This window comes from Podarcis gaigeae, assembly GCF_964106915.1.
Source record: "Podarcis gaigeae genome assembly, chromosome: 7".
Classification (NCBI taxonomy): Eukaryota; Metazoa; Chordata; class Lepidosauria; order Squamata; family Lacertidae; genus Podarcis; species Podarcis gaigeae.
The window spans coordinates 47378817-47406570 of record NC_139683.1 but is presented as its reverse complement, the minus strand read 5'-3'; the positions used below and the strand labels follow the sequence as shown (position 1 = coordinate 47406570).

Here is a 27754-nt window from a genome sequence, read left to right as displayed (position 1 = left end):
GCGCGCACGCACACACACACACACACACACACACACATATATATATATTCTCCCTCAAATAATTATAAGAGATGAATTAAGGACTTCAACCTTTTGTGGTAGAAGCCCCTGGCTTACAGAAACAAAATAAAAATCTAGTGACGTTACCAAGCAAGCCTTATTCAGTCATCTATATTTGGCTTCTTTTCTAAATTCCATTCGTTGCCATGGCAAAGTAAGCTCCAGTGATATTTCTCCCCCCCCCCCCCCGATTCTCTGGCTGAGAAGCTTTTCTTCATGTCCTTTGTGACACACAATGGATGTACAGTATACAAATTTAGCATTAAAGGGCAAGAACACAGAAGGTGGGGGACGGTGAAGCATGGTTAACAACAGGGGCATGTTCCAAATACAGCCTTTTGAAATGCAACAAACTTAAGTGATTTTGAGCCAATGAAAACATATGGGGAAATGATGTGTTACAGCTTGTGTGGGATTGCACCACTTCAGCACACTGGTGTGGTACGTGTGTTGTTTTTTATGTCAGAAAGCTCCCTGCACTTGAGCAGTTTGTGCCTTGGAGCAAATACAGCTTGTTTTGTTCATGTCCAGGGGGGATTTGCAATGGGGATGTCTTCAAATGTGCAGTCTCCCCCTAAATTCTGAGGAGTCAAGAGCTCCGGCAGACTATACCATGTGCTTTTCCCACTCTCTCATTGTTTCAGTCATATGTCCACTTTGCACATGAAATTGAGAAGGCACACACATATTCTCACATGGGTATATGAGGCAGCTTAACTGTATCACAACAATGTTTTAACATGTATGTCTCAAACACAAACTTTAGGAGGTTTCTAACCTGTAGAATATGAGCACATGTTAAAAATACAGTGTGTGGAGGTTTACCTTCCCACCGGAGTGATACCTATTTAACTACTTGACTTTGATGTGTTTTCGAACTGCTAGGTGGGCAGGAGCTGGGACCGAGCAACGGGAGCTCACCCCGTCACGGGGATTTGAATCGCTGACCTTCTGATCTGCAAGCCCGAGGCTCTGTGGTTTAATCCACAGTGCCACCCGTGTCCCCCTTGATTTAGTAGCTGGCCTTTATTGAAAGGTGGAACTAGCATTCACATGTAATGTGTGTGGGACTTTATGTCTTTGATTTCGGCTTACTATAGTGTATGCTGATGGCAGAGCCATAGCCAGCTTTCCTTACAAGGCAGAGCTTCCACCTTTCTAATTGGTGCTTCAAAGAAATGAATGGGGAAACCATGACTTTTGTCATAGCCAGCAAAAAAAAACTTTTGCCAGGCACCTGTGGATAATGTAATGTACAAACTGTAGGCGTCAGAAATGTATAAGCTGAATAAGAACAATTATTTTGGGGTTTGGAAACTTTCACCTACTTCTGTAATGAATGACTCCCTTAACTAAATAATGTCATTGAGGTAATGCTTCCACTTTAAGCCCCCTACAGTGTTCATGGTCATTCTGTGTAAAAAGGGAATATATTGCGGGTCGTTTAAGGTTGATAGTCTTCTTGAAAAACCCTTCTGAAGCCAGCCTCTCTCATCAATTCAGTTTTCCCTTGCATTCTTCTTCTTAGTCATTTCCTTCTTGTTCTTCTCTCTTCCCTGAGCCTTGAGGTTTCCAGTGCTGTCTCTTTCACATTTCCTCCACCTGCCTCTGTTCAATGGAGGCCTCTCCCTGAGCCAGGCTGTGTCTTGAAGTGCTTGCCTAATTAGCACTCCGCATGTGCCGCAGGAAGAGCACAAAAGGAAGAACTGATTAGAGGAGCACTTGGCATCTGGAGAGGACCTGATCAAGGAAGAGCCTGACCTTGCAGTGCAGGGAGGCTTGCTGCAGGCCCTTGACTCTGAAGGGAAGGCCTCTGCTAAAGGGGCAGATCGTAGAATACATCAGCAGTGAAAATATTCATCATAAAATCATAAGCCTTGTGATTGAATCATGGATACTAGCAAGGATGAAAGTCCTAACAGGTTTGTGATTCAGCTTATTTTCCCAGTTAACAGATGGTAGCTGCAGGATTTTAATAACACATTTTGTACTGTGAATCTTTAGTGAAGCAATTCAGCTCCTATATGAACAAATTACCACATCAAGTTATTGTCTCTTGCTAGTGAAGATGGAGTGAAATACATTTCAGCTTTAGAGGAGCGTGTTCCCATGCTTAGTGAATGATGGAGAGCTAAATAGGAATACTGTTGGAAACAAACCAACATTTGAAGTTATTTAATCTTAATTCCAAATGACAATGTGAGTCTTGAGGTTTCTTTACTGCAATCTTATACTTGTCATCCATGAGCAATAACTTGTGATTCCTTCTGATGGCTTTGTTCAAAGGAAAGCAACATAGTCTAAATCTGAGGTGCACTTCATAATCAGTTGTTTGGAGGAGGGGTTTGGTAAAAGTTTTGTTTCTGTATTGTGACAGCAATTTTTTGCCAGGTAGATATTGTAACAATGAGTTCTCATAATTTAAAAAAATAAAAAGTCCAGTCCCCCCATAAAGCTTCCATCAAGAATTGAAGAGTTGCCACTACCTTGCATAGCTGAGTGACATATACCTAACTGATGTCAGTAATTTTCTGATGCCAGAAGATGACAAATCACTTTTCTTTAATACTCTTCTCTTGACAAGAGAATTGCTGCAGTAGATTATTCATGTAAAGAGAGATGCATGTGAGTGCTAAAGCCTCTAAATTACTAAGCCTCTCAGGTACCTTCCTTATTATTGCTATTGTTGTTGTTTAGGCGTTTGATCATGTCCGACTCTTCGTGACCCCATGGACCAGAGCACGCTAGGCACTCCTGTCTTCCACTGCCTCCCGCAGTTTGGTCAAACTTATGCTGATAGCTTCGAGAACACTGTCCAACCATCTCATCCTCTGCCGTCCCCTTCTCCTTGTGCCCTCAATCTTTCCCAGCATCAGGGTCTTTTCCAGGGAATCTTCTCTTCTCATGAGGTGGCCAAAGTATTGGAGCCTCAGCTTCACGATCTGTCCTTCCAGTGAGCATTCAGGGCTGATTTCCTTCAGAATGGATAGGTTTGATCTTCTTGCAGGCCATGGGACTCTCAAGACTCTCCTCCAGCACCATAATTCAGAAGCATCAACTCTTCGGCGATCAACCTTCTTTATGGTCCAGCTCTCACTTCTATACATCACCACTGGGAAAACCATAGCTTTAACTATACAGACCTTTGTCGGCAAGGTGATGTTTTTGTCCATGGAGTTTTCTTGGCAGGGATACTGGAGTGGCTTGCCGGTTCCTGCTCCAGGTGGATCACGTTTAGTCAAAACTCTCCACTATGACCTATCCATCTTGGGTGGCCCTGCATGGCATAGCTCATAGCTTCTCTGAATTATTCAAGCCCCTTCACCACAACAAGGCAGTGATCCATGAACAATGCCTCTAACATATCCAGTGGGTGGAAATGGGCCACAATTTTAATTTCCCACATGTCTCTGAGCAGTTCTATATTGGGGGCATTGTAGAAAATTAAAACGCTGGCTTGCAGACCCAGACACCTGATGTAGAGGAACCAGGGTGGGCATCAGCAGGAGTGGACCCTGCTGGGGCACTGGGACCCAACAGGTGTCCAAAGATGCTGGTTATTCATTCATTCATTGGTTCATTATTGACCTGGCCTTCATCAAAGAAGGTGATGTTATACCAAATATAACATCAAGCTATTGAAGCGAAGTATAAGGCAATTCCAATAAAAGCTTTAAAATCTATTAGTGGTCCAATTCATTGCCAACCCACATCATTCAAAGCCTGGCTAAAGAGCTAAGTTTTTAGCTAGTGCTGTAAACTAACCAGGGTTGGTGCCAGCTGGATATCAAGAGGGAGGACAATCTCAGTGGTGACTTAGAAGGCCCTTTCTTGAGTTGCAGAGATACAAACCTTGTTCAATCATGGACTAGTAAGCAGGGCATCCACAGCAATTAGTTAGCAGGATGATACACCCTGAAAGACTTCTGCAGGTAGCTGGCACCAGTTTTTGATGCCCAGTCTGCCTTGCTTCTCCAAGTCTAACTCCCATTTTAGTTAGCTTCTTATTTCTTAATTCCATGCCTTCTTGATGCTTTTCTTGTGACTTTGCCTGTACCATTTATTTTTCAAACAGGTACTGTATCTTCTTCCTAGATTATCTACTGCTTTCCTTCAGCTACCCTTAGTGTGTCATACCTCCTAGATCCCATTTTCCATAACCTTCCTAAATCTTAATCTCCACGCCTACCAGGCATTCTTCCCCTCATCTTGTAATCTTCACACAAACTTCATTCTGATGTCCTTCTATTGCTAATGCCTAACAAGGCAGCAAGGAGAATATTCATAAAGAGGATATTGTGGTCTTTGAGTTCAAAACATATGCTTTCAAAATCTTGACACCTGGAAATTAAAATATTGAGCACTAAAATACAGTAGATTTGTACTTCTTTGCCAATTGTCTCTTCATTCCAGGACCTTGATTGTTATCTCCACTCATATTTTCAAGTTGGAACTTTCACTGAAGTAGAGGCTCCCCTTCATTTTCTGTGCCTTCTTTTCTTGTAACTGAAACTAATGAGGTAACTTCTCATTAAGGTAGGTAGAAAAGTATAAATCAACCTATATGACAAATAGAATTTGAATCTCCACTGCTATTTGGATCCCTTCCAGTCGGGATTAAGGCCTCATCATGGGCCTGAAACTGCCTTGGTCGCACTGGTTGATGATCTCCGGCGAGCTAGGGACAAAGGTGAGAGCTGTTTCCTAGTTTTGCTGGATCTCTCAGCGGCTTTTGATACCATTGGCCATAACAACCTTCTGGAGCATCAAGAGGGGTGGGAGTTGGGGGCACTGTTATACAGTGGTTTTGCTCCTTCCTCCTGGACCGTGTTCAGAAAGTGGTGGTGGGGGATGAGTGTTCAGACCCCTGGGCTCTCACTTGTGGGGTGCCTCATGGTTCTGTCCTCTCCCCCATGCTTTTCAACATCTACATGCAACTGCTGGGAGAGATCATCAGGGGGTTTGGGCTGGGTGTTAGACTGGTGACTGGGAGCAGCCTCCGAGACCACATAACACTGGTCTTGAAAGACCTACATTGGCTCCCAGTACGTTTCCAAGCACAATTCAAAGTGTTGGTGCTGACCTTTAAAGCCCTAAACCATGGGTAGGCAAACTAAGGCCCGGGGGCCGGATACGGCCCAATCGCCTTCTAAATCCAGCCCGCAGATGGTCCAGGAATCAGCATGTTTTTACTTGAGTAGAATGTGCCCTTTTATTTAAAATGCATCTCTGGGTTATTTGTGGAGCATAGGAATTCATCCCCCCCCCCAAAAAAAAGTAGTCCAGCCCCTCACACTGTCTGAGGGACAGTGGCCTGGCCCCCTGCTGAAAAAGTTTGCTGACCCCTGCCCTAAACGGCTTCAGTTCAGTATACCCGAAGGAGCATCTCCACCCCCATCATTCTGCCTGAACACTGAGGTCCAGCGCCGAGGGCCTTCTGGTGCTTCCCTCGCTACGAGAAGCCAAGTTACAGGGAACCAGGCAGAGGGCCTTCTCGGTAGTGGCACCCGCCCTGTGGAACGCCCTCCCATCAGATGTCAAAGAGAAAAGCAACTTCTTGACTTTTAGAAGACATCTGAAGGCAGCCCTGTTTAGGGAAGCTTTTAATGTTTAACAGACTATTGTATCATAATATTTTGTTGGAAGCTGCCCAGAGTGGCTGGGGAAACCCAGCCAGATAGGTGGGGTATAAATAATAATAAATTATTATTATTATCATTAATATCATCATCATCATCATTACTCTGTAGATGTGCTTTGGGGTTTGGTCGAATTGCAATAAGCTTAAATATGAAATATTCCACACATATGCAAAATATTAACTTTCCCTGATATATATGCTGATCCAAATCGAGTGATTTACATTAGGGTCCACTTTGTTCTTTTGAAAGAAGAAACTGTGTCCTCTGTCACAGTGAAGAAGCTAATAATGTGATTCATTTTTCAATGAAGGTTAATGACTGCTTCATAATTTTTATTTGGAAAGGAAAGGAAACTTGGGTCAGACTTTAAGCACATTTTGAACCACTAAAGTTCTTTGTATTCTTTATTAAAACTAATAGCATTTCCCGCCCATGTATAAAGCAAAGGCAGCATGGCAGCCAAGAGCACCCAAAATATCTTAAAATGGCCTTTAGAAATGAATGCAAATTATTTTGGCTTTTTTTTCCCAAAGGAAGATAGGTCACTTTTTCAGAAGCACAGCTTTTGAGAAGAGATCTACTTTGATACAAGCATGTGGTGGGACTGAAAGGAAAATTTGATTTTTTTGCATTTATTTTAAATCTGTTATCTGATTATTTTTACAGCAACCAAATTTAATCTAATCCTAGACCTTTTTTCATGTATTTTTAGTGGCAGAAGAAGAAGAAGAAGAAGAAGAAGAGTTTGGATTTGATATCCCGCCTTTCACTCCCCTTCAGGAGTCTCAAAGCGGCTAACAATCTCCTTTCCCTTCCTCCCCCACAACAAACACTCTGTGAGGTGAGTGGGGCTGAGAGACTTCAGAGAAGTGTGACTGGCCCAAGGTCACCCAGCAGCTGCATGTGGAGGGGCGGGGAAGCGAACCTGGTTCCCCAGATTACGAGACTACCGCTCTTAACCACTACACCACACTGGCTCTCTCAAGTGAGTGGAGCAACGGGAAGCAGGCCCCATTTCAGTACCTGGGACCGCATGGTTGGCAGTGCACACAGTTGAAGATGCTCAATTTATTATTTGTACTTTAAACGTATATTTTCCTTTTCTACACCAAAATGGTCTTATTCTCAAGTAAAAAAAAATACGACAACAGAAGCAATCCTCTTTTTATTCCTGTAATCATTAGGTGCTATGATTTAATTCAGCTGAAAATGCAAATGTGCACATCTATTTATTTTTTATCGTGGTTGGAAAATGCTTTTGGAGTTGTTGTTTTTTTGCTCTAACATATTAGGAATGGAAATACTTGTAAAGTGTGAAATGTGGGCAGGGGAAGAGAAGAAAAATCATAATGGTGTGTGTGATGGTTGTATGGGGTTGCTCGTGCGTAAGTTGCCGCCACTCCTGGCTAGGTAGCCTGGTTAAACCTTTCCTGGCTGGACAGCCCTTCACTTCGTGGCTGTTCAGTCACTAGCAGAATCCGTCAGTGGCGTTTCTTGAACTTCTTCCAGCAAAGATGTTCTTTGACGCCAAGTCTACGCCTACTTTCCCTGCGCTGAAGTCTTCTGCGCAGGGTGGGTGTGGGTAGTGGAGGACCTGTGCTCTCCCCACTGGTCTCCAGCGAAGAGTCCTGGAGCCCCCTCTCCGATTCCCCCATCCGCCCCCCTTTATGCCTGGTGTTACGCTGATTTCCTTCCCCAGCCGATGAGTCCCCTCTCTCCCTGCTTGGCCCTTCTCCGGCATCGCTTGGGAGCCCTGCCTCCACTTCTGGCTCCGATGTCAGTTCCCTGAAGCTGTTTCTCAGCTGAAGTAATACAAATGGCTACTAAAGCCCACCTTCCATCAAAGTCCAGGATCCAAGGCTACCTAGCTGCACCAATGACTGGGTGCTGTCACCATATTGCATCTGTGCTTTGCCAGCTAGATTTCCTCCTAATCCATTTCCATGCCCAGCTTAAAAGGGCTGGTTTCAGCCTTTAAAGCTCTAACCTGCTTGGGACCAGTCTATCTGAAAGACTGCTTTCACATTTATGTAGCCAACCAAACATTAAAGCTCTCTTTGGCTTCAGGCTTCAGATGCCTTGCCAAATGCCTCTGCCAGGAAGGGCTTTTTTAGTAATGGATGGCACTCCAGTTATGGAACATACTTTTCATGGAGACTTGCCTGCCTCTGTCTTTGTAGTACAGTGGTACCTCGGGTTAAGTACTTAATTCGTTCCGGAGGTCCGTTCTTAACCTAAAACTGTACTTAACCTGAAGCACCAGTTTAGCTAATGGGGCTTCCTGCTGCCGCCACGCAGCCGGAGCACGATTTCTGTTCTCATCCTGTGGCAAAGTTCGCAACCTTAGGTACTACTTCCAGGTTAGCGGAGTTTGTAACCCGAAGTGTTTGTAACCCAAGGTGTTTGTTACCCAAGGTACCACTGTATGTGCTTTTTTTAAGGGAGCGTGTTGAGTTTATTGTGTTGTGTTTATGTGCCCCCCTTTAATGGTTTTAGGTTTTACTTTGTATTTCAGTTATTTAAAATTATTTATTGTAACTTTTTTATCAGGTGTCATGCAAATGTCATAAATAAATTTATAATACCAAGTTATATCTATTTATTTAAAAGCATTATAATACCATTTAACATTTCACAAATAAGTGTGTACAGACTCTAGACAATGCTGCATATCATTCAAAACAAAAACACAACCTAAAATTTTCATGTTCGTTTTATGTGTAGACTAGATTGACCAGATTTGCTATTACCTCATCTGAAATGCAATGCACTTCCATTAGAAATAGAACAAAGACAAGGCTTCTGGCTGAGGCCAATGGTCATCTGGTTCAGCATCCTATTTTCACAGCAGCTGACCAGATGCCTGTGGGAAGCCTGCAAACAAAAGGACTCTGCCCACCTATGATGCCCTGCCGCTGGTATTCGGAGGAGTAATGGCTCTGACAATGGAGGTGGAATTTAGTCTTTGTGGCTAGTAGCCATTGATAGTCATATTCCCCAGGAATCGTTCAACCTCTTGTTGAAGCCTCCTGAGGGAGTGAGTTACATAGTTTAGCTATGCTAGGTGAGAGGTAAGCGTGTACTTAACTCTTCTGTTGAAATGAGTTAATGTGTTCCAAATTGCCATCCTGTTGACAGTTACTTAGAACTAAACACTTGAAATCAGCAGGGCTTACTTCTGAGTAGATGTGCATTATGATTCTGCTCCACATTTGCCTGAGTGGTGTCTTATATTCCCATTCATAATCCCATTATTATCACTAAATCTAAAGAATTCCCGATCATGTTTGTATTCAAGACTTTCTGAAGGCTGTGCTTTTTCCACTGTTTTAGATTCCTCTTGTGCTGGAGAACATTCTTTGGTTCAAAGAATTGAGAAGATTATTTTAAACCCATTGGAACAGAAGTCAGTGTATTGACCTCTACAGATTGTTACAAATGGCAGGTTTGTGATGTTTTGATGTTTTAAAAAAATCATTGGATTTCAGCCTGTTGCAGGTTGTTCATTTAACTGTATGATTTAAAATGAAGAACATTTGGCTAATTAGAAGGCAGCTGTTCACTTAAGGAAATGACTCATAGAGGGATATTTATGGTACATAACTATTTTTCAAGCCTGTAGAAAGTCCAAAAGAAAAATGAAGAGTGGAGCAGATGTTTTGTTGCAGCACTCAGAATTATGTTACTGGAAAGTGAATTCTGGGTCCCACTTATTTTGACTATCTTATCTTTCAAAACATAATAAAAAGCAGGAAAATCTTAATCATTAAAATGGCGTGTTTGGGATGTCCTTCACTTTCTTCGTGGTTCTGTATTTTATGTAGCTCATCATCTCATAATTTCAAGTAATAAAATTTTATTATCCATCACACTGTTAATGTTTAGAAACATTGTGGTTTTGTCTCCTTAGTGGAGACATTTCTGGTTTTAGTTCTTCTCAATTCCCTGCCCCCATGTTTCTTTAAAACATGTGGTATTTTAAAAAAAGATACATATTTTAAATATATACTTGCCCTGATCTAACTGGATGAGTGTGTTTAAGCATCTCCTCTTGGAATGAGAACTCTCTATGGAAATGGATGCTATCTATGTAATGGCTGGCTGAATCTAGAACCTCAGTGGATTTGGATCCACAAATGCAGCTGATCAAGGAGCTTTCATCACTGACTATGTCATTTCCTTGTTCTGGGATATTGGCAATTGCATCTAGGCATGTGTCCACTATGAATGGAGGGATGGTTTGAGAAGCATTCATGGGAGTTAACTCACTCTCCATTAGTTCAAGTCATTGAATTCATCCCCTTTAACCATAGCCATTGAATGCTCGTGCAGTGAAATGACTAAGATGATAAGCAATGAGCTGGGATGTACCTGATTAAGATTGGAACAGTGATATGAATTCATTGGGAGGCCTTACGCTGTTTCATACGTTACCTCAGTAGTGTGGGGGTTACTGTGACCTGGCTTCTCCATTCACCCCAGCCCCACTGCTGTTTTTGTAACAGCTGAAGGATAAGAGTATGTGTGTGTGGTTGACATAGTTACTTACGATGTGCGTGTCACCAGTTCCAGGGTTGTTCTGAAAACAAGCAGGATGATGACGGCTGCTATTAGGTACCCACTCTCCAATGATTATGGGTAAATGCTTGTTAATAAAATAGTGCAATAGTAAGCCGGTAAGAGGGTAGTATAGAAAATATTGTGTTGCTTTTCCTGGATTCTTGAGCACTGAGCTTTACATACTTGAAACTATGAGACAATAGGACCAAGGGCGAAGATGGAAATTTAATTACTTTTGTTGTCTTTTTCTGACTCACTTCTGCAAAGCCATATGTTGTAAATAGTGGCTGCTAATTTAAGACTTGTAAGACCATTGAAGTGCTATCTTCTGCAAAGTAGCACTCTAGACTATTAGACTACTGAGCAGTTCCATTTAATTTTGTCATATTCTTATGTAAGGATAATGCTTTTATATGTTTTTGAAATTGTGAACAATTCTATTTATATGTAAGCTTTAAAAATGTAGAAGCATACAGAAAGCACCCCATACAATTTCCTTTTTATCTGACGTATCCCACTTGTCCTATTCAAGGAAACAGAGTAAATGTAATGATGGGGAGAATCAGAAAAGAGTAACATGAAATGGAAGGGGTGGAACCCCCCACCCCAGAAAAAGCCCACATCCTGCCAGTGAAGTATCACAAAACTGCAACTTGCTGTTTAAGACAGTATAGAAGCTCCAACACTTTGCAGTATAGAAGCTCCAACACTTTGACCCTGTCTTGAGACAGGCCTTCTCCAGGGGGCTGTGAGGGATATATACCCAGTGCCTAAGCCAAATCCAATCTACATCTGGAATCAATAAAGTTGTGCTCAGTTTCAAAACCCCAAACCCCTTGTCCAGTTTGTTCCCTTCTTGGCTCAGGCCTCGCTCCCTGCAGGGATAGGTCACTGCGAGTAGGTCCACAGTGGGCACCATAACTTTCAGCCTAATGTTGGTAAAGGTCTGTGAGACCTATTCCTTGAGATTGTTTCTCTGCACCTGACTGCCTGAAGTTTCCACTGTCAGCTGAGGGATTTCTCTTTCCTGCTCCCTATCCAGATGGGCTAGTGGCACAGTATAGGCTTACTTCCATTCCAGGCTGTCCTTGGCTAAGGGGAGGGAACTAGGCCATATTCTATTATCTCCTGTCCCTGCCTACATTCAGCTTAGAGCTCCAAAGTGGTAAGCAAGAAGGACCAGGGCAATGCTAGTCATTGCATATTGACCTTGTGAGACCTGCCCATTTGCTCACCTTGCACTGACATGTTATGCAGTGAATGGCCAGGGACAAGAGGGTGAGTGCTTCCATATCACTATATAGTGACTTGGCAGAGCCAAAATTCACAACATAAGCAAATGGTTCTATTACCAAGGTTTCAATATCATAATGTGAAGAGGTGTTGCCACATCACAATGCCACTAGGTTCCATAATTTCTCAATCTGCCCAAGTTAGGAGACAGGCTGTGAAGTCTTTCTTTCCAGCCTAATTGGTTGGCTTACCGTTATGCTCAGATCCAAAAGTGATTATCTTCTTGCTATGAGTTTATGAGTATTGGCGTAACTTTTGTATTCCTGTTAGGGATGCTGCAAGAATTTGAGCAGAAAGAATAACAAAAGTGAGCACCTCTGATTGAAAGCTTGTGAGCAGGGTAGAGGTGCAAACAGGGTTGTGCTCGCTTCCAACCTTTCAAGCACTGTCACCACTATGGGGGCCAAGATGGCGCCCGGCACTCTTCTTTAGCTGCGCCACTGCTGTCCGTGCCGGTAAAAACCTCTTCCAGCCTCTTTGGCCCTCTTAGCAGAGTTTACACAGCGGGGGAAACTGTTGCTTGTGTTGGAATAACTCAGACTGCAAAGCAGGCTTTTCTCTTATCTCCAATAGCCTTTAATGAGTAGAATCACATTGTAAATTCAGCCCGGCAAATTGGCTGGCATTCTCTCCGCTTCTCCGCAAAAGCGAAAGGAAAAAGACACACAGAGAAACACTCCCCTCTGTGAATATAGCCACGCCTCAGAATGTGAGACGTCACTCAGAACTGTTTAACCCTGTCAGTTCTCATTCTCCTCACAACCACTTCCTCCTTTCCTGTCCCCAGGGACCCTGGGGCAAAGCAGAGGAAGGTGGTGCCAGAAGTCACTTCACTGTACTGCCAGAGATAGGACGCCACCCAAAGTGGCTGGGGCAATTCAGTCAGATGGGCAGGGTACAAATAAAATAACAACAACAATAGCCAGTGCTGGCACCCTCACTGGAAACTGACACAATTTACATGATTTATTTTGCCAGGGAAAATGGCTCATCATGGGCTGGACAGCATCCTCTGCCTTCCATTTTCATTCTCTCATCCAAGTGCATTTAGGATCTTTAGGGACAAAAGAAAGGGGAGATGGTAATGACAGTGAAAGTTTTTGAGCACCATTGAACTTTCTGTGTGTTCAGATTGAACACTCACAAAAAGCTTTGGGTGCAAGCTGCAGGATGCTCATGCATCCCTTGTTCATGTTTGTGTCTCTCCATCTGATTTTTAGGAGTCCTGAATGCATCCCTCTTTTAGTAGAAGAAAATGCTACTTCATAAGCTGTATTGAAACATGAGCTGTATGTTGCTGTGAATTATTCTGCATAAATTAATTAGTTCATTAGCCTTGAAACATGTATGGCTTTTGTGTGAAGGGGTGCCTTTCTTCAAGACAGAGGGTTAGGCCTTTAAGGACTCTAGTCCTGGAAACGGGGAAAGAACCTAGGTGATATGGACTGGAGACAGACTTGCAAGAACTTGGTTCACTTCCAGTCCTCCTTAGAGCAAGTCGCCCACTCAGAACTCTCCATGGTGCTGCAACAACTGAGCTGCCTTGCTGCAGGCTCCTCCGTGTAACAAGAGTAAAAGATAAGAACAAGGGGTGAGGAGCCATTTGCAACCCAATGGCTGTGTTCCATCGTGAAGAACCTCCCTGAGGCCATAGGACAGTAATGTGTGTGGCCAGGGGCAAAAGTGAATGGGGGCAATGGGGGCATCTATTTTCTGGGTATCGTAGGTTATTTTTCCAGCCATGAAAAAGACAAAAGTTTTTACACCTCTTTCTGTCCAGTTAAGCAAGAGACATCATCAAAGTCCAAGGACATGTTCCAGTTAGGCTACAGCACTTGAAGATGAGTGTAGAGCAGGACCAATGTGAGAGGGTGTGGCCTGCCTTGGTACAGACCCTGGGCCTTGGGTTCTCCAACCCTGATAGCATAGATTGTGTACTTAGGTCCACAGAGGCTAAAACATATCCAGTGCTCTGATTATCTCAAATTGATTCCTTCCCCTGCCCCCCTCCCACAGAAGCATAGAAGTATATTCACTGAGTTAGCAAAAGAGAGTGTTTTATGGCAGAGATCACAAATCACTCTAAATTATTAATGAAAATATATTGGATTTTGAACTGTGGCACCTCCAAGTCAGAGCCTGACAGTGTAAGTGTTTTGTCATTATGTAACCATTTGTTTAAAGTAAAATTCATCTTCTGATTCCCTCAGTACTATCTTCTGTGGGCGGCATGATGCTCACTATCCAAGTATGCAGTTGACGTTATAGCTGCTATTTCTGTTGGCAACAGAATTTGTGCCTGGCCCGGCAAAATCAGAAAGGAGAAAAACATTGATGTAGGCTTCAAAAGGAACTATTTGGAAGACTGGAACTGTTGATCTTGATTTCACAGATCATGTAAAATATGTTCACTGTAATTTACTGTGCTAATTTTGAATCTGTGCAAAAACCCAGATAACTGGGTATAGCATGACCTTATTAGGATTTGATTGAGAAAGTCAGAAGATGGTTAACTGATGGCAACAGTTAACTATAAATGCTCTGGAATGTGCTGCACATAAATTAAAGTATTAATGAATCAGATACACCTCTTTTTCAGGGGTTTCCTATTTGGACAAATAACTAGAAGCAGAACTTCAGAATGAGGGAGAATACATTTTTATCAAAAAATTGAAACATAAGAATATGCAATACATGCTAGTCTTCCAATTTCATTTATGAAATGGGGGCTGGGGGAGGGAATCATATTTTGGTGTATATAAACATAATGAATAATGTGATTCTGGTGTGCAACATTAGTGTGGCCAGCTTACAAGGGCAACTCTGCTTTCTGATAATCCTGTGGAATTCAATCTAATCTGCTGTTCATGGAACTTTCAGTGAAAAAAATCTAGTCGGTATATGTACCATACTTTTCCATCTATAAGAAGCCCCCATGGATAAGACGCCCCCTAATTTTATTAAGAAAATGGGGGGAGATTGTCCAGAAAGGGGGGAATGAAAAAAAAGCTCACCCAAATTCCAAATACTTGCGATCGAACACAATGCAGAAGCCTCCTATCCTATTTCTGATCAACACTAGCCGCCGCCAATCTCACACTCAATGCCACAGCAGAGCCCAATCACGAGTGGACATTCTCACAGCAGCAACCAATCACAAGTGGACATTGCAGCAACAGCCTATCACTCGCAATAACATCAGTGACAATCTACTACTCAAATCATTTCCACCGCCCCCCCCCCCGCACTACCCATGTATAAGATGACTCCAATTTTTAAGCGTTGGTTTCATGGGAAAAAACACCGACTTATACACGGAAAAGTACAGTACAGTGGTACCTTGGGTTACAGATGCTTCAGGTTACAGACTCGGGTTAAGAACTTTGCTTCAGGATGGGAACAGAAATCGTGCGGCTACAGCAAGAGACCCCATTAACTAAAGTGGTACCTCAGGTTAAGAACAGTTTCAGGTTTCTGGAACCAGTTTCTGGAAATCTGGTTACATGAATTGGCATAAGACCAAGTCTCTCCAAGCATATGAGTTCTATGTATACTTTTAAACATCATTTTTATTTTATTTTTTTACATACCTAGGTGTTCTATTTCACACCAAATTGTATCATCTTATTTAACTGGAATAACATCAACAGAATTTGATGTCTTAGGCAATGTCTGCAAACCAAACTTTTCCTCCGTTGTATTAAAATCACTCTTAGCTTTGCATGCATGAGTGATTTCTTTTTATCCTTTTCTTTTTTCAATTTATTGTCATAAAACTACTCACGCCCCACTCCCAATATCATATGAGCATGTGAAACTGAGTCAGAGGATTGGACCTGCTAACCAAATATTTTTAAGGTAGCAGCTGTCAAGGTCTGAAGCAGAAGTCTGTCCCAGCCTTGCTACACATCCTTGTCTAAGGGAATATATTTGGAGTCTGAAAGTATTGATTAAATCAGGCATTAGAGGGCAATATAGTCACACAAGTGAAAGCTGCCTTTCTGAACATCTCCCACTGTGGCACATGCCACATTGCTATAGCACACCCACAGTCCAAAGTGTAATGGCTGCTCTGACTAATTGCAGTAGTTTTTAATAAACTTGGCACAGTCACAAACAACCGAGAAGGCTCCTTTGTTAAGACCCTGGCAGCACTGTTCAAAGAAGCTTTTCTGGCTTGTGGGGAAAATGCAGATTATATTTGTGGCTTCTGCATCCTAAATTTATAATTCACAATTTCTTGCCTGAAATAGAATTCGAATAATATTTTGAGGAAAAGGTATCATTTATAAGCGAGTTACTGTGCACTGAGACAGAGCTATTCTGACCTCAGCCATCTTCATTTTATAAACTTCTTCTTTATGCTCTGTGTTCAGGCAAACATTTGGACCTGGGCAAAACAACATTTGGAAAATTCTAGCGCTGAAGCCCACAAATTGGTACATTGAGCCACATTGCCTTTAGGGCAATTTTGTGTCTCAATATCTTTATGCCAAGGCAAAATTATGATGATGATGATGATGATGATGATGATGATGATGATGATGATTATGAAATGACTGGAAAGGCCTAGTGCTGTTTTGTTTTGTTTTGTTTTGTTTTGTTTCTGCTGCTTCTTGTTCTGTTTTTTAAATAGATCTTTTTATATGATTTTAATTATATTAGTGTTTAATTACTTTTTAATGATTATCTTTGCTATCTTTTTAGCTTTTCCAATTTATCTGTAAGCTGCCTTGAGTCCCTGTCTGGGGAAAAGGCGGGATGTAAATAAATATAAATATCATCATCAGCATTGGCTTGCTTTGATTCTCTCCCTCTGCTACAAGCTGATGTGATGGCTGTTGCTAGGTATCAGCTGATGGAGAGAGGACTCTGATGGAACTGCCATCTTGGTACAGCTGATGGAGGCTCCACTTCCCTCAGGGCCATCTTACCCATAGGCACTAGGGGTGCGGGGCACCCGGGTGCTGGGCTCTCAGGGGCACTAGGCCAAGAGTTCAGGGCCTGAGAGTTGAGTCCGGGGAAGAGCCCACCCATCGGTCGGAGTGCCATGGTGGGCTCTTCTGCTGCAGATGGCTCTGCGCAGTGAGTTCTGGGGTGACCAAGCCAGCGAGACGCTGAGGCGGCTGGCCAGCCCCACCCTCCTGTGCGCCTGGGACTGGACAACCGGGGGGGCACTGGGTGGATCTTTGCAGGATATGCTTAAGACAGCCCTGACTTACCTTATGTTGACCAACATGTGCCTGCTCTTTCTGTATTCCCTCACATCTTTGTCTATCCTATTTTTAAAAAAATTAAATTACTAATTTAATGAAATAGACTGTCCATCCCATCAATTAAATACATTTTGATCAGTTCACTGGAGAACTGAAAGAAAGAGTCCCCTTGTGGATGATTGGGTGGTTATGAACGAATAATTTACCTAGTGGTGATTTGCCATGCAGTGCGCGCAACCACTTGGTAAGGTTTCATATGCATTGTTCCGTCAATAGTGACAAAAAATGCTACCATACACCTGCACCTCATATGAAATCTGGGGAAGCAAAGGTGTGGGGAACTTTGATGGGGGAAATATAGCTGGTCAGCTCAGCAGGAAGTTGTTTGCATGCTCTAGTAAGTTTCCACTTGGAAAATTATTGCTGATACTCACTTCTGAAACAGTTTATCAGAAGGAGGCAACATCTACAAGAGTGACAGTTTTTATACGGGGAGATTAGGGAGATCAGTTTCTCATGAATATATTCGGACTTAAAGGTCTAGGCAAGCTGTCTGCAGAGTCAAAGCTTCTTTAGCCTTGCTTATCTGGAAATGCATCACCTGTTTATCCGAAAGTGCTGAAAAGCATTTGTATGGCTGTGCCCTTTGGGACTTTCATGCTACATTAAGTGGTCAAGATACAATTCCCTAGTTTGGGTTGCTCAGTCTTTTTGGTGGATGTTTTGCTCATATTTCTCTATTCATTTTAAACATGACTCAAAGTGAGCTGTTATATTTACCCAAGGTATAAGGAATGTTCATAGGCACCCTATTATAATATTGGAACTGCAATTAAGCATACCAGTTTGACAAACGTAAATCAGTACCATAGCAAATATTGAGATTGTAATTCAATTTTGCGTGTACCTGATTATGATTATGCATTCATTTGCTTTCATAAAAATCACTGAGCTCACTGTGTTCTAAATTTAGAAGCCAGAATCAATTGAATTGTGTTTGAACAACAGGGAGTAAGGAAGAGTAGATTTCTTTGCAGTGTCTCTCTTTCCAAAGTTTTACTTCTGTTCCTGTGGCATCATCACACACACACACACACACACACACACACACCACCTTGGCAACATGCCAGTTCTCCTCTCTGTGTCCACTCCTCAGAGCTGAACATTAATGGCTCAGTGCCTGCTTCTCCATTGTTCCTTAACGGCTTTGCGCTTAGCCAAACTGACCAGGCTGGTTTGCATAAGATAACCCAGAAATTTCCTGTCTGCCACAGCTTGTATTTCCCTTCATATCCCAAATATTATCTAAATACTACCATTTATTGATTTCTACCAGGCTCTGGTACCCTAGATCTATAACAATATTGAGGACCATCAGTATTATATACAGTTGTCAAGCATTGGCTAATGATTCCTGTTGTGTGTATGCTTGATGACAAACCAACTTTGAGTCTGTGGGACGAACCATGGACTTTTTTGGGGAGAGGGGTTGGTTGAAGCTATGCAGCCCTGCCTTGTTTGCCTTCAATAAAATGCTATGGATCTGCTTGCAGCCCAATGGGAATTAAAATAATGCAGATGCCAAAACTAATATCAGTCTCCTCCCTGCTGAATTCCAGCTGTGTCCCCCTTCCTTGCTTGGGGTTTCTCAGTTTTGTTGTGCTATAAAGTGCTTAATGCTTCTCCCTTGGGAAAACATCATCTTTTATTCATCTGTTGCCTCGAGAGGCTGTTTTGCTTGCCTCCTTTAAAGTATAATGCAGCCTGAATTCTTCATCAAGAGAGCAAAGGTTTATAAAATATGAGGCTGCTCATTAGAATGATTTAGAAATTGCATATATGGCTCTAAACATTTTCTGCAATTTGTTTCCACCCCCAAAGATTCTTACTCAAGTTGTCTTTGCACATTATAACAGCTTCATGCAAAAATTAAGAAAGGTAATTTTCAACTGCTTTAATCAGTTTGCCTGTTTTTCTTCCTCATTCACTTTTCCCCCAAGTGACTTTATGTGTGTCACTTTTTTATCACGGGTTAGGAAAGTTCTTGTGTTGCATGTCATATAATACTGCTATATTGCTGTATTTTTCAATAGGAACAAAATAGAGATTCACAGTGTGTTGACATGTTGACAATTCAAGGAGGTAAAAGTATGCTATAGAATCATGAGGAGGAGGTAGTAGGCTTCCTGAAGAAATATAGCAAAAGAACATTTTGTGGCATTTGCCACTAGTATAATAATAATAATAATAATAATAATAATAATAATAATAATAATAATAATAATAATAATAATAATAATAATTTATTATATACGTTTCTCCAGCCACTCTGGGTGGATTCCAACAAAAGATTAGAAATACATTAAAACATCAGCTGTTAAAAACTTCCCTAAACAGGGCTGCCTTCAGATGTCTTCTAAATGGGAGGGTGTTCCACAGGGTGGGTGCCACTACCGAGAAGGGCCTCTGCCTGGTTCCCTGTAACTTAACTTCTTGTTGTGAAGGAACCACTAGAAGGCCTTTGGCGCTGGATCTCAGTGTCCGGGCAGAATGATGGGGTGGAGACGCTCCTTCAGGTATACTGGGCTGAGGCCGTTTAGGGCTTTAAAGGTCAGCACCTACACTTTGAATTGTGCTCAGAAACGTACTGGGAGCCAATGTAGGTCTTTCAGAACCAGTGTTATGTGGTCTCAGCAGGCACTCCCCTTCACCAGTCTAGCTGCCGCATTCTGGGTTAGTTGTAGTTTCCAGGTCAGCTTCAAAGGTAGCCCCACGTAGAGTACGTTGCAGTAATCCAAGCAAGAGATAACCAGAGCATGCACTACTCTGGCGAGACAGTCAGTACTCGAGCATAAAAATATAAGACCAGCAGACTAACCTGGTCCAGCATTCTGTTCTCACTGTGGCCAGCCAGATGTCTATGGGAAGCCCACTAACAGGACATGGGCACAGCAGCACTCTCCTGCTTGCAGTCCCCAGCTCTAGTATTCAGAAGCATATTGCCTCTGATCCTAGAGGTAATACAGCCATCATAAGTAATAACCATTGATCATGCCGCAGTTGTAAGCATTTGCACAGATGCATTTGTCTGCATTAAGAAGTAACAATGACAGTAAAGCATCACAGGTCATATAATATACTTACAATATTTGGGTGGCATTGGGTATTGTCAAGGAGTGGGGTGGAAAAATACATTATGCTGGTGGGCTAGATACTGTGTTTGTTCCCTTGCTTCATGCTGTCCAGTATAATTTGAGTTACCTGGCTTGAAGACGTTTTATGTTGCATTTAAAAATAAGAACCAAGTAGTCTTCCACAGATGTGAAAAACTGTTTCAACTACAGGACTTTGACTGTTCTTCTCCTATAACATTTTCCCCTTAGGGATTAGGAGTACAGTGAGTGGCTGGTCTCATCTATATTGTTTTTAGCTTCTGATGTATTGTGTGAAGTTTAGTGTGTGTTTGTGAAAGGGCAGTTACATCTCTTGGATGTAACTGCTGATGGTACACATAGGTCATGGTAGTTGTTAAGGTATGTCTGCAAGTAACTGCAGCTGCTGCTCTGACTAGAATGGGTGAATTTTCCTCCTACTTGCTGCAGATTAACCAGGAAATTATCTGAGATCATCCCCAAAACTGGATCATTTCCCAGACCAATTTAACACACATCTCAAAATGTATTTATTTTTTTAAAAGCCCTTCTTGTTTAGGCAAGTTGAAGAGTCCCTGCACAAGGAGATCATTTGCAACTACTCACGTTCACCACAGACAGCTATTCAAAGCACCCCGGGGGGGGGCTTGTATAGAAGGCAATCAATAAATAATAACATCAATATTAGTAATAATAATAATGAAAACAACAAACAACAATAGTATGCTGTGACCAGATCACTATAAGTTGGTCCTTTGCTGCTGAAGAAAGTATTTTTAATAAATTTTTAATACTGTACTTTGCCCCATCTCCCTGATCCACATTCTTCATCTCATTTTGTGTCTCCATTATACATGGTTGTAGCTGCATGGTATTGCAGTCTCATGAGCTGCAAATGGAAAGCACTTGAACATTCCTTTACCACTTTCCCTAAATTTTCTAAATTAGTGCAGAACCTCCAAAAACAAACACAGAATTCATTACATGTTGGAATCAGGCAAGCTGTTTAATTTCAGAAGATTCTTGAAGGAAGCAGACAAACAAAATAGGCAAACTTACAGGTTGTAAACTCCTCAAAACCTTCACTATTCCTCCCTGAGACCTGCATCAGACACACCGGCAGCTATCTTTATATCTTGCTGCTGATTGTGCATCTCTGCGGCTTTGCCACACTCTTTCTGGCCCTCCCAATCCTCTCTTAGAGCAGAGCACTAAGCTCTCAAAGTGCCTGGGACATTGGTATATTAATTTTTGCAACTGTGGGCTTTATTTGCATTCGTTGCTTTCATTCACTATTACATAGGCTGCATTACATTGACTTGAATGTAAATTTAAGTTAAAGGGTGCAAATGGTTCCCCGTGACTTAATGTGGTGTTATGTAATTGTTTAATTCTACATGGCTGAATGTAATAAATATTGTTTTAAAAGTATTGAGTTTTAGAATGGAAGGAGGGGCTTTCATGGGATGAAGAAAATGCCAAGCTCATGTGGCATCCCTGATCTCATGTCCATAGTTCGGAAATGGGGCAAAATTAACTGCATTCAAATGTTAATTGTTTGTGCGATTTTATGTACACTGTGCTATTTTTAACCTGTTGTTAGCCACTCTGAGCCCGGCTTTGGCCAGGGAGGGTGGGATACAAATAAAAAAGTATTATTATTATTATTATTACTATTATTCTACTAATTACTCTTTTGCCTGTGCACACAGCACCTTGGCTCTTCTCATTTCATAAGCCAGCAAACAAACCAGCAGAAGTATTCCATTAACTTTTAATTTCCCATTTTTTCCAAGAAAAGAAGTCATGGCTAATAGCTTTAGAGCAAGCCAAGAAGATATAAAAAGCAGCTTCAAACTATAGTTAATGAAAGATGTCTTGTTTGTTTTCTAGCTCATGCAAAGGTAAATGCAAATGGGCTTGGTCATATATTAACTTATATTAAGCCATGATTTGATCATCCAAACATACCTATCAAGTCTGTGTTAGCTGAGTAGTCAATGTGGTGCCCTATTGGGACTGTAACTTCCATCATCCCTGACCATTGGCCATGCTGGCTGGGGCTAATAGAAGCTGGAGTCCACAACAGTTGGAGGACATTTCATTGGCTCCCCCTGTTCTAGTGTAATTAGGCAGACCAGAGTGGCTGGGGGAAACTCAGCCAGATGGGCGGGGTATAAATAATAAATTATTATTATTATTATCCATATTTAAACTAGAACATGTTGTTTCAAATGATATAAAACCATACAGATCTGGAGGGGGTGCTGTTAGTTTTCTCCTGTGTTTCAGAAAGCAAATTGCCTTAAAGTTGGGCATTTAGTGCCCCAATCCAATGCTGTGGAATACTCCCCCAGCAGAAACTTAGCAGGTTTCCTAACCTCCAGCCATTTCTTGGACTCTTTTTTTGTGTGCCTACAGGCCTATTTAGTGGTTTAAACTTTTTAAGATAAGGCAGTCATTTTTGTGATCAGTATTGTTTTTAATGGCATTTTATCTCTTTTGTAATTTTGTAAATATTGTATAGGACCCTGAGTTTTTCTATATGAGGTGCGGTCTATAAATATTTTTATTTTTTAAAAAATAATTCCAGATCAGTTCAGCTGAAACTCATTCGGTGATATTTGAAAGAGTCACTGCAGAGACGTTAAAAAAAGAAAGAGGGATGACTGTGGTGAAATACAGATGTCATGGTGACATCTTTAGCTTCCATTTCAAAATTATGTTCTTTAGATTTTTGTGCTCTATTTTAAACTGCTACACTTTTGATAACAATTGTGGGGGGTCAGAATTTGCCATGTAAAGTAAGCACTGGGGGAAAGAAATCTCCTTCCGTCTGTTCCAGATCCTGCAAAGTGCTCTGTCTCACTTCATTTCAGCATTGATGAGGTTTTTTGGTATTGAACAGGCACTGATCACAGTATGAAATTTTGTGTGGGTTTCACATGGTTTTATGCTGATGAAATACAGTCATACCTCATGTTACGCTTGCTTCAAGTTGCGCGTTTTCCGGTTGCATCCCACGGCGACCCAGAAATACTGGAAAGGGTTACTTCCAGGTTTCGCCGCATGTGCAGACACGCAAAATGACATCACGTGCATGCACAGAAGCGGCGAATCACGACCCATGTACGCGCAGATGCAGGTTGCATTCTTTTCAGGTTGCGAACAGGCCTCTGGAACGGATCCTGTTCGCAACCAGAGGTACCACTGTACTGACATTCACACCCTTTATCCATTTGTGTCCAAATAGAGATACCCTGGATACGCATCAGTAAGTATGAATGCTTAAAATCTTGCCAGTTTTTATTTTATTATATTTTGAAGGGTTTTTCAATACCTAGTAAACCTGATTTCTTTCAGCATCTGTGACAAATGCAGTGGGATCCCTTTGTGTACTTCTGTCATTCCGTTGTTATCCGCCCCATTTTTGTCTTGCTTCTCCTAGACACTTTGTTTCCTGTAAATAAATCCCTACTGAAACCTTATCTTGCAACATCTTCTGTATTGTTTGCTGTTGCTAAACCTCCCCGACCACAAGCTTGCTACAACTTCATCAGTTTGGCAGTGCTGTTTTTCTAGAAAAAGAGGTGCCAGAACTCACCATGAATGCCACCCTTGTTCTCTTATAATGGCAATGGAGCCCAGCAGAGAGGTGTCAGAACTGAGTTCCGGCCGAAAAAAGCCCTGCCCTTACTCTTAGCTTTAGGCCTTTCCTCCTTGCATTGTATTTAGCATATATACTGTAATATCTAGTAAAAAAATAGCAGAATTTACAGTTAAAAAGTACATTTTTCTCATGGCCCTCTTTTCATAAGTGTCCACAGAGAAGAAGAAAAAAGATAAATAGACTGTTTTCTTAGCCACTGATAAAGATCTTGCATTATAAACCTATTATCACCGATAAAGCTATCAATCCCTGGCTGCAATCCTGCACCCACGTACTTGGGAGGAAGTGGGACTCTGCAAGACTTACTTTCAAATGCATGTAGTGTTGTTTTCCACAGGTAAAACAATATATTTTTTATGAACCATCCATGCTACAGCCACCTATTCAATACTAGGCTCTTCTGAAATATTGCTTTTTGTGAGGGGGCCACTAGGGGGGGCATTGGAAACACCATCTCTCCGACCCACACGGGGTAATTAAGTGGCTGTTATGGGAGTAGGCAGCCTCCCTTGTTGCCCCAAGGAAATGGGGAACACTGCCCTTGCCTGCTGTGCCCATAAATCACCCCCTAATTCGAAAGAAGGGGGCGAGGGCCCTAGGCAGAATGCCCCCATGTGGACCTCGGCTCTCCTGGACGCTGTCTCTGATCACTCACTAGCTGCAGCAATTTGGAATAATTAATTACAAAAGAAGCAAATGCACATATTTCAAGTGAAGAAGGGGAGTGAAGTCTGCTAATTTAAGTGACTTCTGCGAAAGAAGATGACGAGCTGGAGAAACAGGAATATTTTACGATGAAGATACACCAAAGGCGGGGTATGTTGACAATAACGGGACTGAATGGGGGGGGACCTTTTTTACTTTCCTTCTATGTGATTTACAAGAACCCCTCCTCATTAGAACCGTTGGTTGAACTGACCCAAGCAGGATGATTAAGGTCTGTGTGGAGATAAACTTTAGCCAAAAGTATGCTTTATGGAGACTGAGAAGCAATAAGAGCTTTTGGGAATGGCGCAGCAATTAATTCAGAGTCGCCATCTTGCCAAAGGATTTATAGCCGGGAGGAAGAATGGATTTGTTTTCAGACTGCATTCCTAGTGAATCTCCTCAGAGGTTTTGAGAAAGGAGGCAGATTGGTGAAGATTAATGATGCTAAGACTGTTTTGATGTATGGAAGTGATGTTATATGGAAAACGTCTGGATATGGCTACTGGATAAAATAAAAAAATATCCACGCAGGATTACAAACTGTTCTAACCAGCTTGCGGAGACTATCAGAGGTCACAAAGAGAAAGGAAAAATATATGAAAATAACAACAAGAGATGTGGAAAAATAATAAGAAAGGACTGGATAGTACTGTGAACATCATAAGGTTAGATTTGTGGACATTAAAACAGCAGTAAGAAGCAAGAAGTTGATTGGATCCCTTCGGAACTTGAAATATGGGTACCCCCAACAAAAATTTAAAATTCGGCTGTGTAATTTGGAATTTATGTAATTTGGTTTGATTTGATGTGATTGGTCGGTTAATAAAAAATTGTTCTTAAAAAAAATGAAATATTGCTTTTTGTAAGTATCTGGTGAGGACAGAGGATTAGGTTTGGCACTGATAGGAGTTCTAGTCAAGAATATCTGGAGGATACCCAATTGGTGAATTTGTTCTAAGACAGCCTTCCCCAACCTGGTGCTCTCCAGAAACTATTGGAGTACCATTTTCCCATCACTGGCCATGCTGAGAGCCAGGAGCCTCACAACATCTGGAGAGAAATAGTTTGGGAATAATTCTGCGAGAATAATGGGCAGCAGATTTGAATAAGTTCCTCAGAAGTTTTATATAAAGCACAGGGCAATTATCTAAAATCTATTCAGCGTATGAATGTAACCTTTTGCACAGCAATTTAATATATTTTGTAATTTTGATACATTCTACAATTGTATAATTTCCATAATTAAAATAGCCACAGTGGCTTATTTCAATTAGTCAGAATTACCATATGATACTCTTTTCCCAGACATGGATGGTGACTACACTATAGATGTAGAAAGAAAATTATAATCTGAATTAGCAAGTAAGTATGTTGAAAGTGCGAATCAGAAGGAAGACCTTTCTTTTCCCCAGTTTCACAGGATGTTAAAGTAGCGGGATCTGTTTAAATACTTCCTAGTACTGACAGCAGATGAGCAGTAAATTTATGTTATGTCCGGCTAGTATTTTTGTTAAGCATGAGCTCATTCTTCATTCAAAAAGCAGAAAAGAAGCTGTTTTATTTCTATTGAAAGTTGCAATTTGATGGGTGAAGAGAGAAGGGTAATTAGACAGAATGATGATGTATATTATGATGGAAACAACTGGCATGTATGAAGAACACTTGTTTAGTGGTGTGCAGTCCATAGTGATGAAGATTTAATTCATTCATGGGAAAAAGAAAGCTTAATAATTATTTTTTAAAAACCACACACAGATGGCCACTTTTGCAAAATGCCATAGCAACATTTTCTCTAAAGAATGATTGACAGCGCCATCTTATTCTCTACTTTCTACCATCAGGAAGAGAGGGGCAACTGATTTTGGGTTCATGAAACGGCAGAACCTAGGTATTATTATTGCTATTTGCTGTTATCATCATCACCATCATTTTTACTGCCATGAGGGGAAGCAGCTCTTCATATGCTAAAATAACTTGGCTGGCCTTGGGTACTATGCATTTGTTGCTCCACCTCAGGCAGAAAAATACATTGGGCCAGCTCTGCTAAACAACAGCAGGGTGTAACTAATATCCCTTGTGCCAGCAATTTCTGAAGATATTCCACTCTTCAGGCCTGGCAACAGCATAACTATGGTGCCAGTATTGTTCTACCTGTTCAAACACGAAAAATGGAGGTTGGCGGATGTATAGTGTAACTTATTTTATAATTCTGTGTTCCCTCATACCTCTAGTGATGGCATAATATTGCAGCTGGGGGGAGGAGTTGGTATTAGTGCTGCAGTTTAAAGAATGCAAACAGCAGGAGGAACGTTTCCCGCTGCTTTGAAAAAAGTCCTGCTGCTTTCTCATCTGGTCCAAACCGCAGCATAAACGAGAAGCCGGGGGAGAGCGCCCATGCACTACTCAACATCCCGCTTGTAAAAAGGAATAACCTTGATAACCCGCTGAGCAGGTTTGTGGAAACCTGTGTGAAAAGTCCTATTGTCAGTGCTCAGCAACACGTGACTTTTGGTTACTTCTTTCATAGTTGTTTAACTTGTGCATTTTCACAGTGTGTGTTGTAGAGCCTTTAAAATACGTGGCTGAATAAAAAATGCAGGCTGCATGTTTTATGTCAAGAGCGTTAATGATAGCCAACTTAGATCTCAGCTAGATGTTGCATGCATCACAGGGATCAGTAGACCTCTGGTGAGTTGCCCACAATGTTTAGTAGGATTCACATGTAGGTAAAACCTTAATCAAGTGAGTTTCTATACTGTTTAATCTAATTACTTGGATTAAGAACAGGGAAATGCTATGTATCTATGTAATTGCGCTGATTTACATGGTAAATTGTGCAAAATGATTTGGAAGGTGGATCATGAGGAATCTGATGTCCATAGCAAATATATAATTTAGTCAATTCCAATAAACCTTTTTCCACTAAATTGGTTAGCGTGCACTTGAGAAGCTCATGTTAATTTCCACTGGACTGAGCTGGAACAAATGAGAAATAGCAGCATGCTTATACTAGAACAGATTTATTTATTTTTACTACAGAACATCATATTTCCATAATTTTAAACTACCATGTCTCATATAAGATTACCACCCAGCCAGAATTGTTTGGGTCTGACATTTTTATCCCAAAGTGGAAGAACTAGAGAATGCAAAGCATCAATCTATGCGTGCATCTGTCCCTGCAAACACACAAACCATGAGCCTGGGTTTGGATGTAATGCCAAACCAAACCATGCCTTTATTCCTGGCCATGTGACAACAGTGAGAGTGGGAGAAGATTGAAGCACCCATTATTTTCAACCCATGCCCTAGAATACTGCATGTACACCTTTAAACCATTATTAAGTTTAACTGTGTTTTGAAGTCAAAACAAAAAAAATTCCTTCCAGTAGCACCTTAAAGACCAACTAAGTCAGTTCTTGGTATGAGCTTTCGTGTGCATGCACACTTCTT

The 27754-nt window shown here is 41.5% G+C and overlaps 1 protein-coding gene across 6 annotated transcripts in view; it reads left to right on the top strand.

Annotated features, from left to right (window-relative positions):
- Positions 1-27754, top strand: part of DLGAP1 (DLG associated protein 1) — a 287890-nt gene that overhangs the window by 138026 nt on the left and 122110 nt on the right. For all 6 annotated transcript variants that reach the window (XM_083748326.1, XM_083748327.1, XM_083748324.1 and 3 more), the window contains one exon: positions 9036-9147. The gene's annotated coding sequence lies outside the window, so the exon portion shown is untranslated. The remainder of the gene's footprint in view (positions 1-9035; positions 9148-27754) is intronic.